Below are 16226 nucleotides of genomic sequence, written 5' to 3'. Positions count from 1 at the left end.
CTCCTGCTGACAAATGATCAAGTTTACCTCCCACAAGGATATTTTCTTTTTGTTTTTGCTCTTTAAATTTATATAGATTATATCAGGAAACTGGAGAATAAATTAAAAAGTATTCTTTCTCATCTAATATATCTAAACGTCAAGAAAGATAAAACACATAGGCTCCCCAAACCTGAACTCTCTAAGAACTGTAAGTAGCAATATCATATGGTAGAACTAATCTCTTTAAGAGATGACTTCTTTTCCCATAGCTGGAAACTGTCTAGAGTTCCTTTTCTTCAACAAAAGGCAAGAAAACTTAACCCAAATAATGGCCCCCCAAAAATCTACTATCATAAGAGACGTAGATGTGACAGTTGTATTAGTTCCACATGTAGGAGTCAACTGTTTAAAAATACAATTCAAATCTACAATAGCCAAAAACTATTCTTAGGAGCAACCAGGGATTTTAGAAAATTATCTTTGTGTCCAACAATTTCTATTTATTCCCTGTCTTGTCAGACTATATAGATATGCATTAATGTTTTTTGAAAGGATAAAGAATGAATATAGTATTTGATCTTGAAAGGGCAACTTTTGTGTCCTTGCCATTATTCCTTTCACAAGGTTATAATCAGAAATATAAGTAGATTAAGATAACTATGTCAACCTCCAAAGTTTGACAGCTCTCGCCAACCTTTCCCCTGAACAACAATGAAAATTACTATGTTAAAATTACTATATTTACTTGGAAAAATAAAAATTAGCATGGTGACTAAATACGCCTAAAAAAGGATAGTAATAAAGGAGTAGTTAGAAATGACTGCATTGTCAGAAAATTTATTTTGTGAATTCATAAATCAGGGGAGTATCTAAAGAGTTTATGAACTGAATTCTAAAAGTAAGCATAAAAGGATGTTTAATATGAAAAATTAGCACATAAAGAAGTAGGGGGGGGGAAAGACCAGAAAGAAGCTTATCTGCATGAAATAAAGAGAAAACTAGGTCCATGAAACAGTAACATACTTTTCCATATGTGCATGCATTGTCTTTCAACCACACTGCAAATTCCTGAGGACAGAAACTATGTATTACGTTACTTCATATACTCATTCATTGAGCATGGTATTTTGCATATAACTTTAACTTAATTTTTTTAATTGATGGATTGTGACTAATGTCCCTAAACCAAATACTGTGCCCACGTACCACATTTTGTTTATCTGGAGATGTGTAATTTATGCCCAAATTTTACATATCAAAAAGTTATCTCAAAATAAAAAGGTTAGCTTTTTAAAAAAAGTACAGGACAATTTGTTATTTTTCAAGAACAAAAAGAAAAATCATCTTGTTATGTTAATATTTGGGCCACTTTAGTTGTGAGCAGCAAACACATATCCTGATATATTCATTTAATAACTATCATTTATAAAGGCTGTCCCTGTGCTAAGCACTCTACATGTACTATCTCATTCATTCATCTATCCATCCATCCATTCATTCATTCAAGAAACATTAGAATTCCTGACATACTAAGCCAAATAGAAGACAATGACAAAGATCATTTCATTCCACCAACAAAGAAATCTTCACTTTTTAATTGTTCTACAAGGTGTGTTATAAGAGATTATCACTATCAGTTTCACTTAGTACTCTAAGTGCATTATTTTCTGAATGTAACTACAAAATATTCTTAAGGTAAGCTATAAAATTTACTTCATAAAAATCATTTTAACTTATTATTAGTTGATATTTAAGTCAAATATTTTCTAACAAGATGGACATTACGTTCCACAAGGGGGAAAAACAAAAATTCTTCAGTTGAGAGACTGTTTAGAGCAAGCATCACACTTTTTCTACAAAGGACCAGGTCGTATGAGTCATAAAATCTCTGTCCCTATATACAGAAAAATATCTTTATGACCTCAATATAGGGAAGGACTTCTTAAACACTACACCAAAAGCACAACTGACTGAAAACAATCTTGAGAAGATACATATGCTATATATAACCAACTGAGGATCAGTCTTCATAATACATAAAGAATTCCAACAAACCAATTTTTTAAAAACCCAATAGAAGAATAAGAATCCAAGAACAAAAAAAATCACAGGAGAGAAAAGCAGAAAATCCAATAAACATCTGAAAAGATGTGCAACCTGATGTTCAACTTCATTAGAAAGAAAGAAAGTGAGGTCGCTCAGTCATGTCCGACTCTTTGTAACCCCATGGACTGTAGCATACCAGGCGCCTCCATCTATAGGATTTTCCAGGAAAGAATACTGGAGTGGGTTGCCATTTCTTTCTCCAGGAGATCTTCCCGACCCAGGGACTGAACCTGGGTCTCCTGCATTCTAGGCAGACGCTTTACCGTCTGAGACACCAGGGAAACTAATTAGGAAAATGCAATTAAAACCTTAATTTTATTTCATTTACATCCACCAGACTGGGTGTCAGAAAAGATATAAAGCAACTCTCTTAAACACTGCTGATCCAAGTATAAAGTGACACAATCACTTTGAAGAACAAGTTCGTGATACAGTGATATCAAATATATACAGACCCTTGGGCCCAGTATGAGCCTGCTAGTCATACATGCTAGTGACAGAATTGCAGATTCAGAGAGATACAATAGGGATATTCTTTGTAGTACTGTTTTAATAGTGAGGAAAATAAGCTAAATGTGTCAGCAAAAGAATGAATAAATAAATTGTGGAGTTTGTCTATCAATAGAATACTGTAAATAATTAAAAAAATATATGAACCAGAGTTCTATGTATCAACATAAAGATCAAAAAAAGTGTTGAGCAGGTTAAGTGTGACTTAAATAAAATTTTATTTTCCCCATAAACTTCCAGACTGATGATAGGAATAAAACTATAAAAACGTTAGGTAAAAAAATAGGAATCCCCACTACAGTAGATATTCTTGGAACTAAGGAACGTAGTACATAACACACCTGGAAAATGCTAAAAAGTGCTTCAAATGAAATCTAAAACAGCAAATACATAGGTTGCTCCTGAGCAGTTTAATACCTAACAGAACAACTATCATCTTAATCTCTCATGACCAAAATTTTCAACTTAACTGATTAGGAAATAGACTCCTAATTTACATCCATGTATTGTTACAGAGGAGAGAGTTTGGGATCACCCGGAAACTACAAACACAATTTTGTATGCATTTTTAGAAAGTGAGTCCGTAATTTATCATTATGTGCTCACAGAAGACTATGACTTATTTGGGTGAGGTCTTTATTCCAGAATTTATATCTTATTTTACAGATAAAATAGAAATAGCATTTTATTTACAATGAACTTGCTTAGTCACATTAATTCTGTAAAGGAGTAAACAAGCTGATTGTCCAAAGAAAATAATTTTATAAAGATTCCTCTACTGCTTGTAAATTAATTTCTCTTTTAATGTTTGTTGATTATGCAATATTAACAAAATTCTATAACATTTAGTTCACTAATGTTTATTTCTAACTCCATTTTACAGATGAAAAAATAAAATCTGAAGTTCTACAAGTGGCTGCAAAATTCATGATAAATTTGTGAGCGGTTAGAATTCATAGCCTTAAATCTTAAAGTGTTAATTAACAAGATCATTTTTAATGTACCATTTAACTTGACCAAAAAAAAAGCAAAATACTGCCCTTAAGGTTTACTGTTAATCTTTATCAACCATTTGCTGTTGTCCACGCCATCTGAAGAGGTACTGAATGCCTGTTGTGCAAAATCTCACGTAGGCACACACTCTAGTTAAGATAGCAAAAGTGACATAACTATACTGTTTCAATTATTCTTTTTTAAAAATTCAAACAGTAGTACTCTACTGCCACAGTTTCATGATTAAACTGCACAAGGCAGCTGTTTATCTGCTTACAGCAACCAGCAGGTGAACCTGATTCAATATTTATCACAGGCTTTCACAGATCACTGCTAACCAAGCAAACGTTTTAATTAAGCTGGAACTTGCTTCAAAGAGCTCATTCAAGATGTCAATCAGCAGGTAAGGGATCAGATACAGTGTCAGGTGAGAGTGTGTAATACAAATCCACAACTTTCTTCATCCCATCGCTGTAAATTAGCCTGCTCTAAAGTTCAGATTCTGATTGTAACAGACTGCCAGTCTCCTGGAATGTGTAACTGAAGTCACTCAAATTCTATTGTGAAGGTTGTAAGCAATATGTTAAACTGCAATGGGCTAGCACATTAAGACAGATCCTTTTCACGGTTGTTTTTTGATACCATAAGTGTCTGTTACCCTACTCTCCACTTACTGTTTACTTTCTTGCCTACTGTAAATGGGAATTCCTTAACACAGTTGCCTCAGTTTCTGAGTTTATAACCAAGAACACCCCAAACTGGTATAATTTTTAATCTAAATTTATACTAGAACAATCATATTTCTATAAGACTTCTCAGTTTAAGAACAAATATAAAGATGACCAACCTGTACAGAGCAACAGTCCTCCTGGAACAGTAGCACTGTATACAGATGTGACTACAGCAATGAATCTCAAAGGATAGCGAGAAGTCACACTGACCAACTTCATGAGAAATACCTGGGGTATTTATTGATACAACAACAACAACAAAAGGAGAAAAAGAATCAAAGAAAGGAAATGGGGGAGAAAAAGGAAAGTTCTTCCTTAGAGAAGAATGCTAGCTAAAAACAGTCAATAGAATGATAAAATCTTAAAAATCACTATTTTACAACTCCCATGTAATAGTTGATTCCTACAAGGTACATAAATGGATGCTAAAATCACTGGGTAAATGTTGTTGGGAAACATAGACTCCAAGTATCACCCCAAAGATTACTTCTTAATTACAAAAGAAAAATATGCCTTCATAATTGAGATCTGTTAGTCACCACTTTAACCATGTAGTCGATTTTTAACATTAGCAATAGGGAGACAAACTAGCATCATGTACCTCTTGATATGCTAGAGTAAGAAATATACTTATGTACTTTTCTTGAATAAAACTACATGATTATGAAATCTAAACAATCAAGCCATGAATCAAAAAGAACCTAGGAATACAGAAACTGTGGTAAAACAACCTATTATTTAGTTGGTGAAAATTAATCCAACTGCACCATTATGATATTTGCAGTTGTATATTTTACTTCAAAAATCCTTTGGGATTGTCTGACATTTTTATTTTCTCCTTTATCGTACAGTATTTTGGCATTTTTCAAACTTTTTTCAATTAAGCTTTTAAAATGAGAAAACAAAGCCATCCTGTGATGTCATCTTCTACATACTGACCAAAATGCTACAAATGAAAGAGATTTTTGCTTCTTTCACCACCGTTAAAAATTAGTAGACAAATTTATCAGTACATAAGCCTCTAAAGCAGCACTAGTTGCCACAGAGCAACTAAGCCTGTGCACCACAACTACTGAGCCTATGAGCTGCAACTTCTGAAACCCACACTCCCTAGATCCTGTGCTCTGCAGCAAGAGAAGCCAGCCCAGTGAGAAGCCAGTGCACTGCAACAAAGAGTAGCCCCTACTCGCCTGCAACTAGAGAAAGCCTACTCACAGCAAGGAAGATACAGTGCAACCAAATAAATAAATAATTACTTAATTAATAAGGAAAAAACATTTATAAATGGACAATAAGCACATGAAAAGATGCTTAACATCACTAATCATCAGGAAATGCAAAACAAAACCACAAAGACATACCATTTCACATCTATTAGGATGGTTATAATTTGAAAAGAAAACAGAATATAGAATAGAAAATTACAAGTGCTTGGCAAGGATGCAAAGAAACTGGAATCTTCCTGAGAATTCCCTGGTGGTTCAATGGTTAGGGCTCCATGTTCCACTGCAGGCAGCACAGGTTCAATCCCTGGTCGGGGATCTAACATCCCACACACCTCAAGGCTCAGCCAGGAAAACAAAAAACGGAACCTTCCTACATTGCTGGTAGGAATATAAAATAGTGTAGTCGCTGTGGAAAATAGGATGGAAATTCCTCAAAAAATTAAACAGAATTACCATGTGATCCAGTAATCCCACCTCTGGGTATATATCCATAAGAAATGAAAGCAGAGATGAACACAAAGATATTTGTACACCAGCATTCATACAGCAGCATTATTCACAATAGCCAAAAGAGGAAAACAACTCAAATGACCACTGTAATATGAATGCATAAACAAAACGTGGTATACAGGCATTGAACAGAATATTATTTAATCATAAAAGGGAATTCTGACACATGCCATAACAGGATGAACTGTGAAGACATGAAATAACTCAGATACAAAAGGACACACATTGTACAACTCCATTTACATGAGGTTCCAGAGTAGTTTAATTCACAGACAGAAAGGAGAATGGTAGTTATCAAGGGGCTGAGGCAAGGGTGAACAGGAGTTATTGTTTAGTTAAGCACAGAGTTTCAGTTGGGAAGAAGAATTCACAACAATGTGAATAAACATAATGCCACTGAACTGAACACAAAAAATGGTTCAAATGGAAAATTTTGTTATGTAACCTGTATCACATTTTTAAAAAATGAACAGAAAAATCTGTTACCAGCAAGGCTGCACTACAAATGTTAAACGAAGCCTTTTAAGCTAAAAGAAAAATTATACAAGATAGAAATCTGAATCTACATAAAGGGATGAAGGGAACTAGAAAAAGGAAATAAGAGGATGAATGAAAACATAATTTTCCTGATTTGTAAATTTATTTGAAAAATGGAGGTAGACTTCTGGTTTCCATTTTTTATATAAATAGCTTGGAAGTCTGCCACTCCATCCTGACATATAAAAGGCGAAGAAACTGAAAAATCAATAACTTTTCCTGGATTTGTAACAGAAGGGAGGACAAACCATTGCCTTTAAGATTAGGAGACAGGTAAATACAGGAAGTAACAGCTTACTGAAGCAGCAATACCAGTGAAAACCAGTGCAGGAACAAGTGCTGGGCTAACAAAGCCTGAACTGTAAATGATGAACTGCTACAGGCTCAATATGCATGACTCTCTTAGTTAAAAATTTAGGGGTACTTAGTCATGGAGGGCTCCCAAATATTGTGAGTTATGTCTACGAGCCAGATCAGGTTCCCTCAACACACATGGGAGAAAAACACCCTTGTGCTCCCAATAATTGGAGAGGGAAGGGAACCATTTTGAAATATACCAGAGCATTCTGGTTTTCTAAACAAAGCCTGCCCTCAGAGTAAACTAGTTAACCAGAGCCTAATCAGCTGGGGTATTATTAGAGCCTAAACTACCTGATTCCACTGGTCATGTATGGATGTGAGAGTTGGACTGTGAAGAAAGCTGATCGCCAAAGAATTGATGCTGTTGAACTGTGGTGCTGGAGAAGACTCGTGAGAGTCCCTTGGACTGCAAGGAGATCCAACCAGTCCATTCTAAAGGAGATCAATCCTGGGTGTTCATTGGAAGGACTGATGCTAAAGCTGAAACTCCAATACTTTGGCCACCTCATGTGACAAGTTGACTCATTGGAAAAGACTCTGATGCTGGGAAGGATTGGGGGCGGGAGGAGACAGGGACGACCGAGAATGAGATGGCTGGATGGCATCACCAACTCGATGGACATGAGTTTGAGTGAACTCTGGGAGTTGGTGATGGACAGGGAGGCCTGGAGTGCTGTGATTCATGGAGTTGCAAAGAGCTGGACACGACTGAGCTGAACTGAAACTACCTGAGCTATTTCAAATCCTGAAAGATGATGCTGTGAAAGTGCTGCACTCAATATGCCAGCAAATTTGGAAAACTCAGCAGTGACCACAGGACTGGAAAAGGTCAGTCTTCATTCTAATCCCAAAGAAAGGCAATGCCAAAGAATGCTCAAACTACTGCACAACTGCACTCATCTCACATGCTAGTAAAGTCATGCTCAAATTCTCCAAGCCAGGCTTCAGCAATATGTGAACCGTGAACTTCCAGATGTTCAAGCAGGTTTTAGAAAAGGCAGAGGAACCAGAGATCAAGTTGCCAACATCCGCTGGATCATGGAGAAAGCAAAAGAGTTCCAGAAAAACATCTATTTCTGCTTCATTTACTATGCCAAAGCCTTTGACTGTGTGGATCACAATAAACTGTGGAAAATTCTGAAAGAGATGGGAATACCAGACCACCTGACCAGGCTCTTGAGAAACCTGTATGCAGGTCAGGAAGCAACAGTTAGAACTGGACATGGAACAACAGACTGGTTCCAAATAGGAAAAGGAGTACATCAAGGTTGTATATTGTCACCCTGCTTATTTAACTTATATGCAGAGTACATCATGAGGAACGCTGGGCTGGAAAAAGCACAAGCTGGAATCAAGATTGCTGGGAGAAATATCAATAACCTCAGATATGCAGATGACACCACCCTTATGGTAGAAAGTGAAGGGGAACTCAAAAGCCTCTTGATGAAAGTGAAAGAGGAGAGTGAAAAGGTTGGCTTGAAGCTCAACATTCAGAAAACAAAGATCATGGCATCTGATCCCATCACTTCATGGGAAATAGATGGGGAAACAGGGGAAACAGTGTCAGACTTTATTTTTGGGGGCTCCAAAATCACTGCGGATGCTAACTGCAGCCATGAAATTAAAAGATGCTTACTCCTTGGAAGGAAAGTTATGACCAACCTAGATAGTATATTAAAAAGCAGAGACATCACTTTGCCAACAAAGGTCCATCTAGTCAAGGCTATGGTTTTTCCAGTGGTCATGTATGGATGTGAGAGTTGGACTGAGAAGAAAGCTGATCGCCGAAGAATTGATGCTTTTGAACTGTGGTGTTGGAGAAGACTCTTGAGAGTCCCTTGGACTGCAAGGAGATCCAACCAGTCCATTCTTAAGGAGATCAATCCTGGGTGTTCATTGGAAGGACTGATGCTAAAGCTGAAACTGCAATACTTTGGCCACCTCATGCGACGAGTTGACTCACTGGAAAAAACTCTGATGCTGGGAGGGATTGGGGCGGGAGGAGAAGGGGACGACAGAGAATGAGATGGCTGGATGGCATCACCGACTCGATGGACATGAGTTTGAGTGAACTCCCGGAGTTGGTGATGGACAGGGAGGCCTGGCGTGCTGTGATTCATGGGGTCGCAAAGAGTTGGACATGAGTGAGTGACTGAACTGAACTGATACTACCTCAGTGAAGGGAAATACCCAACTCTAGCAGTTCTAGCCTTCTATATGGGAGAAGGGAAAAAACTCCATTTCACTCAAGCCATCCTGTCCCAGCTAAGCGGGTGAAAAAACTGAGACACTTCTGTGAAGTTCCCAGTCCAGAGGCACAGGCTCACTATCACTAAAAGACTAGACCCAATCACAGGGCTATAGAACACTTGCCTTCCCCTGAACCCTCACCACCAAATTACTAAAGATCCGTTTATAGCAGCTTCTTTTATCCAGCTAACATGTCATGTCTAGCTAACAAGGAAAAAAATTACAAGGCATACCAAAAGACAAAAGACACAATCTGAAGAGACTGAGCAAGCATCTGAACCAGACACATCAGGGATATTGGAATTATCATATTAGGGATTTAAAACACCTATGATTAATATGCTGAAGGCTCTACTGGATAAAGCATATACCATGTAAGAATAGACAACAATGTAAGCTGAGATGGAAATCCTAAGGAAGAGTTCTTTTTTAATGCTAGAAATAAAACACTATAGCAGACACAAAAAAAGCCTTTTATGAGCTTTTTAGTAGACTGGACATAGCTGACAAAGGACTCTCTGAGCTAGTGGATATATCAACAGAATCTTTGAAAACCAAAAATCTAAGATAACAAAGACAGAAAAACAGAAGAGAATATGCAAGGATTGTGGGACAACTGCAAAAGGTTAGCATATGCATAAAGGGAATACTAGAAGGGGAAAAAAAGTAACAGAGGAAATATTTGATATAATAACGACCAAGATTTTCCCCTACCTGATGTCTGACACAGAAAGTTCAGACACCAAACAGGATTAAATGTCAAAAAAAAAAAAAGCTACATGTAAGCATATAATCTTTAAACCACAGAAAATCGAAGATTAAAAAAAAAAAATCCTGCAGAAAAGAATTTAGAGAAGAAACACCTTACCAACAGAGAAACAAAGATAATAATTATATCCAACTTCTCCTTAGAAACTAAGCAGCAAGAAGAGAATGGAATGAAATATGTAAAATGTTAACAGAAAAAAACACCAATCTAAAATTCTGTACCCTAAGAAATTATTCTTCAAAAGTGAAGGAGAAATAAAAACCTTCTCAGGCAAACAAAAACTGAAGGAATTCGTTGCCAGTAGACTTGCCTTTCAAAAAATGTTAAAAGAAGTTCTTCAGGGACAAGAAAAAACTTTTATATACATCATGTAAGTAAGAGCCTGGAAAAATCAATAATGAATATGAATTTTAAACTTTCATTTTTCTTATTTGACCTAACATAGAATAGTTTGGTCAATAATGATAAGAAGAAGAAAATAATAATATTTAATTTAATAATAAATAATAGTAACAGTTGAACCTTAACACAGGTTTGAACTGCACAGTTCCACTTACACAAATTTGTTTCAAAAAATATATTGGAATTTTAAGATTTTCAAAAATTTGAAAAAACTCAGATGAACCACTGAGCCTAGATATACAAATAAATAAATGTATGCCATGTCATAAATGCATAAAATACATGCAGATGCTAGTCTATCTTTACATAGGCATAAGGTGAGAGACAGTTAATATAAAATTAATAATAAGTTATTTTCAATTTTATAACTTTCAAACAATTACATTACCATATAGTATTCCTCTCTGTTTCATAACTGGAGAAACTAACATCAGCATATCATCACAGGTAAGTGTTTTTTTTTTTTAAAAAAAAAGTAAATGTTTTTCTAATACCATATTATGAACATGACTGTAATACTTTATGCCTTAAGAACAGAATGATGATTGATTCACTAGTGTATAGGTCAGGCTACTGTGAAGCAACTATATCAATTATACTAAATTACCATAAAGAAATCATATCATAAAGCTTTTTCAATATCAATATATAAATTTTTATACCTCTAAACAAATACAAATTCTTTTTTCACATTATCTTTTCATTTTATCTAGTGTTAGAAATACAGATAACATCTACGGTGTTTTGTATCATTGAAGACAATAATGTTGTAGGTAATGACTTACACTGATGCTTCATCTTATAGATGATGCATACTTACAGTAGTGGTACAGTACTATAAATATATTTTCTCTTCATGATTTTCTTAATAACATTTTCCTCTCTCTACTTTACTGAAAGTATACAAATAACATACAAAGCATGTGTTAATTGACTTTATGTCATCTATTGGTAAAGCTTCTGGTCAACAGCAGGCTGCTGCTGCTGCTGCTAAGTCACTTCAGTCGTGTCCGACTCTGTGTGACCCCATAGACGGAAGCCCACCATGGTAGTTAAATTTGTTGTTGTTGTTCTTTAGTTACTCAGTCGTGTCTGACTCTTTGTGACCCTATGGACTGTAGCTCCTCTGTCCAGGACCAGGCTCCTCTGTCCATAGGGATTTCCAGGCAAGCATACTAGAGTAGGTTGCCATTTCCTGCTTCAAGGGATCTTTCCGACCCAGGGATCAAATTCTTGTCTCCTGCATTGCATGTGGATTCTTTACCACTGAGTCACCTGGGAAGTCAAATATACACAGATTTTTGACTGCTGGGGGGTTGTGCCCCTAACCCCTGTATTGTTCAAGAGTCAATTTATATGCTTATATAGGCATGAAATAAATGATAGCAATGATACAAGGGATGGACTGACAAATTAGCATTATACTGTATATACGGTACTCATACTACCCATGAAATGGTATAGTGTTATGGGAAAGTACACTTGGATTTGCCATAAATGCATACTGCAAAATCAAGGGCAACCAGTAAAAAAGGGGAAGGGAGGGAGGGAAGGAAAGAGGAAGGAAGGAATATGATGGCTATGCTAGAAAGGAGAGAAAATGGAATCAAATAAAATGTTTATTTAGAACCTGTGCCAATGCCTAGGGCATGAGCTACATAAGTTTTGCAGGTCACATTAAACTCAGGACTTCTACAAAGAGGACCCAATGGGGGGTTTTTGTCCCAAGATGGTAGCCTCTAGCCTGACACAAGCTCTGGATCTGTACCCAGCAATGCTGAAGAAGAGCAAGCACTTCAGCACCTACATAGACTACAGAACTTACACCATCAGGAGGATATGAGTTGCCTTTAGAGAAAATAAGAATGTAGAGGATCCTATAAAAATTCAAGCAATGAACAAAGCCAAAAGAAACATTAGAATAAGTCTGTAAACAGGCCATATTGGCCAACTGTATTCAACTGACAATCTTGTCATTGAGACTCAAGAGAAGTCCAGGATCTAGGAAGCCAGAACCAGCCAGCACTGGCAGCCAAGGACCACCTTCAGCATCCAGTCTGCTTGGCAAGGGGGCTCCCAGCAGACCATGAGTAGCCTCTGCATCAGCTTTAAATAGGTTCTCGCTCTGTTTGCCCTATAGGAACTGATATACTGAGTGAGGTTTCCATTCTTCTGCAATCTCAGTGACAAAGGATGGCTGTCTCTCTTCAAGTGTTAGAATGTAAAGCTAGGGCTCCTCAAAAGAATGCTGTGTATTATTGTGTCTCCTTCACCCTACTCCTCCTTTGTAGCTCCTCAGCACTTATAATAGAGCATTTCCAGATTTTGTTTCTTGATCTTTGACAATAAACAGAATTGTCTCCCTAATCTTTCTAAAACAAATAAATAAATAAAATGTTTATTTAAAACCACAAAAGGCATAAAGAGTGGGAAACAAAAAGAGGAACACAGAACAAGAGCAACAAACAGAAAAGAGTAATATATATGGTAAATATTAATCCAACCTTGTCAATAACACTTTGAACATCAACGGTCTAAGTACACCAGTTAAAAGACAGAAATTGTCAGAGAGGATCATAAAACAAGACCCAAATATTTGATGTCTATAAAAAATCTACTTCAGATATAAAGACACTTATAGATTAAAAGTAAATGGATGGAGAAAAATATACCATGCTACCACTAATCAAAAAGAAGTAGCTATATTAATTTCAGATACAGAAGACCTCAAAGAAAGGAAAGTTATGAGAAATTTTTTAAAGGTCATTACATAATGATAAAGGAACCAATTCTCCAAGGGAAAAAAAAAACAGTCCTCAATATGTATGTGCCTAACATCAGTGTGTCAAACTATATAGGACAAAAACTAATAGGAATGCAAAAGAAGTAGCTAAATCCACTATAATATTTGAAGTCACTATCAGAAATGGAGAGACCTAGCTGATAGTTCAGTTGGTAAAGAATCTGCCTGCAATCAGGAGACCCCAGTTCAATTCCTGGTTCAGGAAGATTCGCTGGAGAAGGGATAGGCTACCCACTCCAGTATTCTTGGGCTTCCCTTGTAGCTCAGCTGGTAAAGAATCCGCCTGCAATGTGGGAGACCTGGGTTCAATCCCTGGGTTGGAAAGATCCCCTGGAGAAGGGAAAGGCTACCCACTGCAGTATTCTGGCCTGGAGAATTCCATGGACTATATAGTCCATGGGGTCACAGAGAGCTGGACACAACTAAGTGATTTTAAAAAACCAAGCAGAAAATCAATAAGGACATAGTTGAACTCAACAATAACATCAATCAACTGGATAGAACTGACATCTATAGACTTTCATTCAACAGTGGAAAAATATACATTTTTGCCAACTTCACATGGAACACTAACCAAGAATACCACATTCTGGGGACAAAATGTACTTTAAAAAGTTTTAAAAAATAGAAATATAATGTCTGCTCCCTCAATGAATTAAACTAGAAATTGATAACAAAAAGATAACTAGAAAACCCCAAATTAAGTGAGGATTAAACAACATACAACTATGTAACACATGGATCAAAGAAAAAAAGTCAAGAGAAATTTAAAAATAGTTTCAGCTAAATGAAAATAAAAGCATACCCTATGAAAATACATGGTAGGCAGTCAAAGTAGTGCTGTGTGGGAAATTGAAAGCATATATAGAAAAGAAGAAAGATCTAAAGTCAGTAACCTAAGTTTCTACCTTAGGAAACTAGAACAAACTAAATCCAAATAAAGCAGAAGAAAAGAATAACAGAGCAGAAATCAATGTAATTGAAACAAGAAAACCAATGGAGAAAAATCACTGTAACCAAAACCTGCTTCTCTGAAAAAAAAAAAAAAAAATCTATGAAATCAGTAAGTCTCTAGCCAGAATACTAAGGAAAAAAGAGAGAAGACAAAAATTACTAATATTAGGACTTCCCTGGTGGTCCACTGGCTAAGACTCCAAGCTCCCATTGCAGGAGTCCTGGGTTTGATCCTTGGTCAGGGAACTAGATCCCACATGTCACAACTAAGAATCTGCATGCTACAACTAAAAGAGCCCTCAAACCCCAACTACAGCACTCACAGGCTGCAAAGAAGATTGAACATCCTGCATGCCACAACTAAGACCTGGCATGACTGAATAAATATTTTTTAAAACTATTAGTATTAGAAATGAAGGAGGGACATCACTACAGAGCCCATGGACACTAAGGATAATAAAAAACTATGATGAAGAGCTTTATGTGCACAAACTTGATAACCTAATGAAACAGATCAATTCCTTGAAAGGCACAATTTGCCAAATCTGACACAAAAAGAAATGAACAATATGAATAGGTCTCGATATACTAAAGAATTAAATCAATAATTAATAATCTTCCAAAAAGAAAGCACCAGACCTAGACAGATTCACTTGTGAATTCTACCAAATATTTAAGGAAGAAATTCTACCAATTCTCTACAATCTCTTTCAGAGTATAGATGCAGAAAGAATGCTGCCAACTCATTCTATTAGGCCAGTATTTGCCCAAATACCAAAGTCAGGGAAAGACATTAAAAAAAAAGCTACATATCAATATCTTTCATGAACATGAATGCAAAAATCCTTATTAAACAATATCAAGATATTATCAAACTGAATCCAACAATATGTAAAAAGAATTATAAACCATGACCAAGTATGATTTACCCCAGCTATGTGGGTTGGTTCAACATTTGAAAATCAATCAGTGTAACCCATCACACACTGGTAGGCTAAAAAGGAAACACCACATATTCGCTTAGTCATGTCCAACTCCTTGTGACCCCATAGACTGTAGCCCACCAGGCTCCTCTGTCTATGGAATTCTCCAGGCAAGAATACTGGAGTGGGTTGCCATTTCCTTCTCCAGAGGATCTTCCTGATCCAGGAACTGAACCCAGGTCTCCTGCATTGCAGGCACCATCTGAGCTATAGGGAAATCTTAGATGCAGAAAAAGCATTTGACAAAATCCAAACATACATGATAAAAACTCTCAGTAAACTAGAAATAGTGTGGCACTTCCTCAACTTGATAAAGACTATCTACAAAAAACTTACAGCTAACATTATATTTAATGATGAAAAAGTTGAAGATTTCTAAGATCAGGTACAAGCCAATGCTATTCCCTCACCATTCCTTTTCAACTTTATGTCCTTGCTAATGTTATAAGACAAGAAAAATAAATATATGGTACACAAATTGAGAGGGAAGATATAAAACTGTCTGAGTATCTATGTAGAAAATTTGGAAGAATCAACAAAAAACCTCTTGGAACTAGTAAGTGATTATACCAAGGTTCCAAGATACAAAGTTCATTTATAAAAGTCAATTACTTTCTGGACTTCCTTGGTAGTCCAGTGGTTAAGAATCCATATGTCAGTGTAGGCCACATGGGTTCAATCCCTTATCTGGGAAGATTCTACCTACCACGGGACAATTAATCCCCTGCACCACTACAACCGAGCCAGCACTTACAGGCTCATGAGCCACAACTACCGAGCCTGTTTGCAACAACTACTGAAATCCACACTCTCTAGAGCCTGTGCTCCACAACAAGAGAAGCTACCACAGTGAGAAGTCTATGTACCAAAACTAGAGAGTAGCCCCTGCTCGCTGCAACTAGAGAAAACCCAGGCATGGCAACAAAGACCCAGTGCAGATGTAAATAATAAAAAAAAATGTCAATCATTTTCTAATATACCAACAATGAACAACTGGATTATTTGGAATTAAAAACACAATACCAATTATATTAGTACCCCCAAAATGAAATTCTTGGGTATAAATCTGATAAAGTATGTACAAGACTACAAAATTCTGATGAACAAAAT

General features: G+C 36.4%; 1 protein-coding gene and 1 pseudogene across 1 annotated transcript in view; one reads left to right on the top strand and one right to left on the bottom strand.

Moving 5' to 3' along the window:
* The window catches only part of BRIP1 (BRCA1 interacting DNA helicase 1), a 211222-nt gene that overhangs the window by 158552 nt on the left and 36444 nt on the right, over positions 1–16226 (bottom strand). The gene's annotated exons all lie outside the window — the stretch shown is intronic.
* Positions 12106–12381, top strand: LOC148774644 (LYR motif-containing protein 4 pseudogene; annotated as a pseudogene).

This window comes from Moschus berezovskii, chromosome 20 (assembly GCF_049115385.1).
Source record: "Moschus berezovskii isolate FMDL1 chromosome 20, NW_MosBer_1.0, whole genome shotgun sequence".
NCBI classification, from domain to species: domain Eukaryota; kingdom Metazoa; phylum Chordata; class Mammalia; order Artiodactyla; family Moschidae; genus Moschus; species Moschus berezovskii.
The sequence above is the reverse complement of the archived record's forward strand: the minus strand, read 5'-3'. Positions and strand labels throughout refer to the sequence as shown.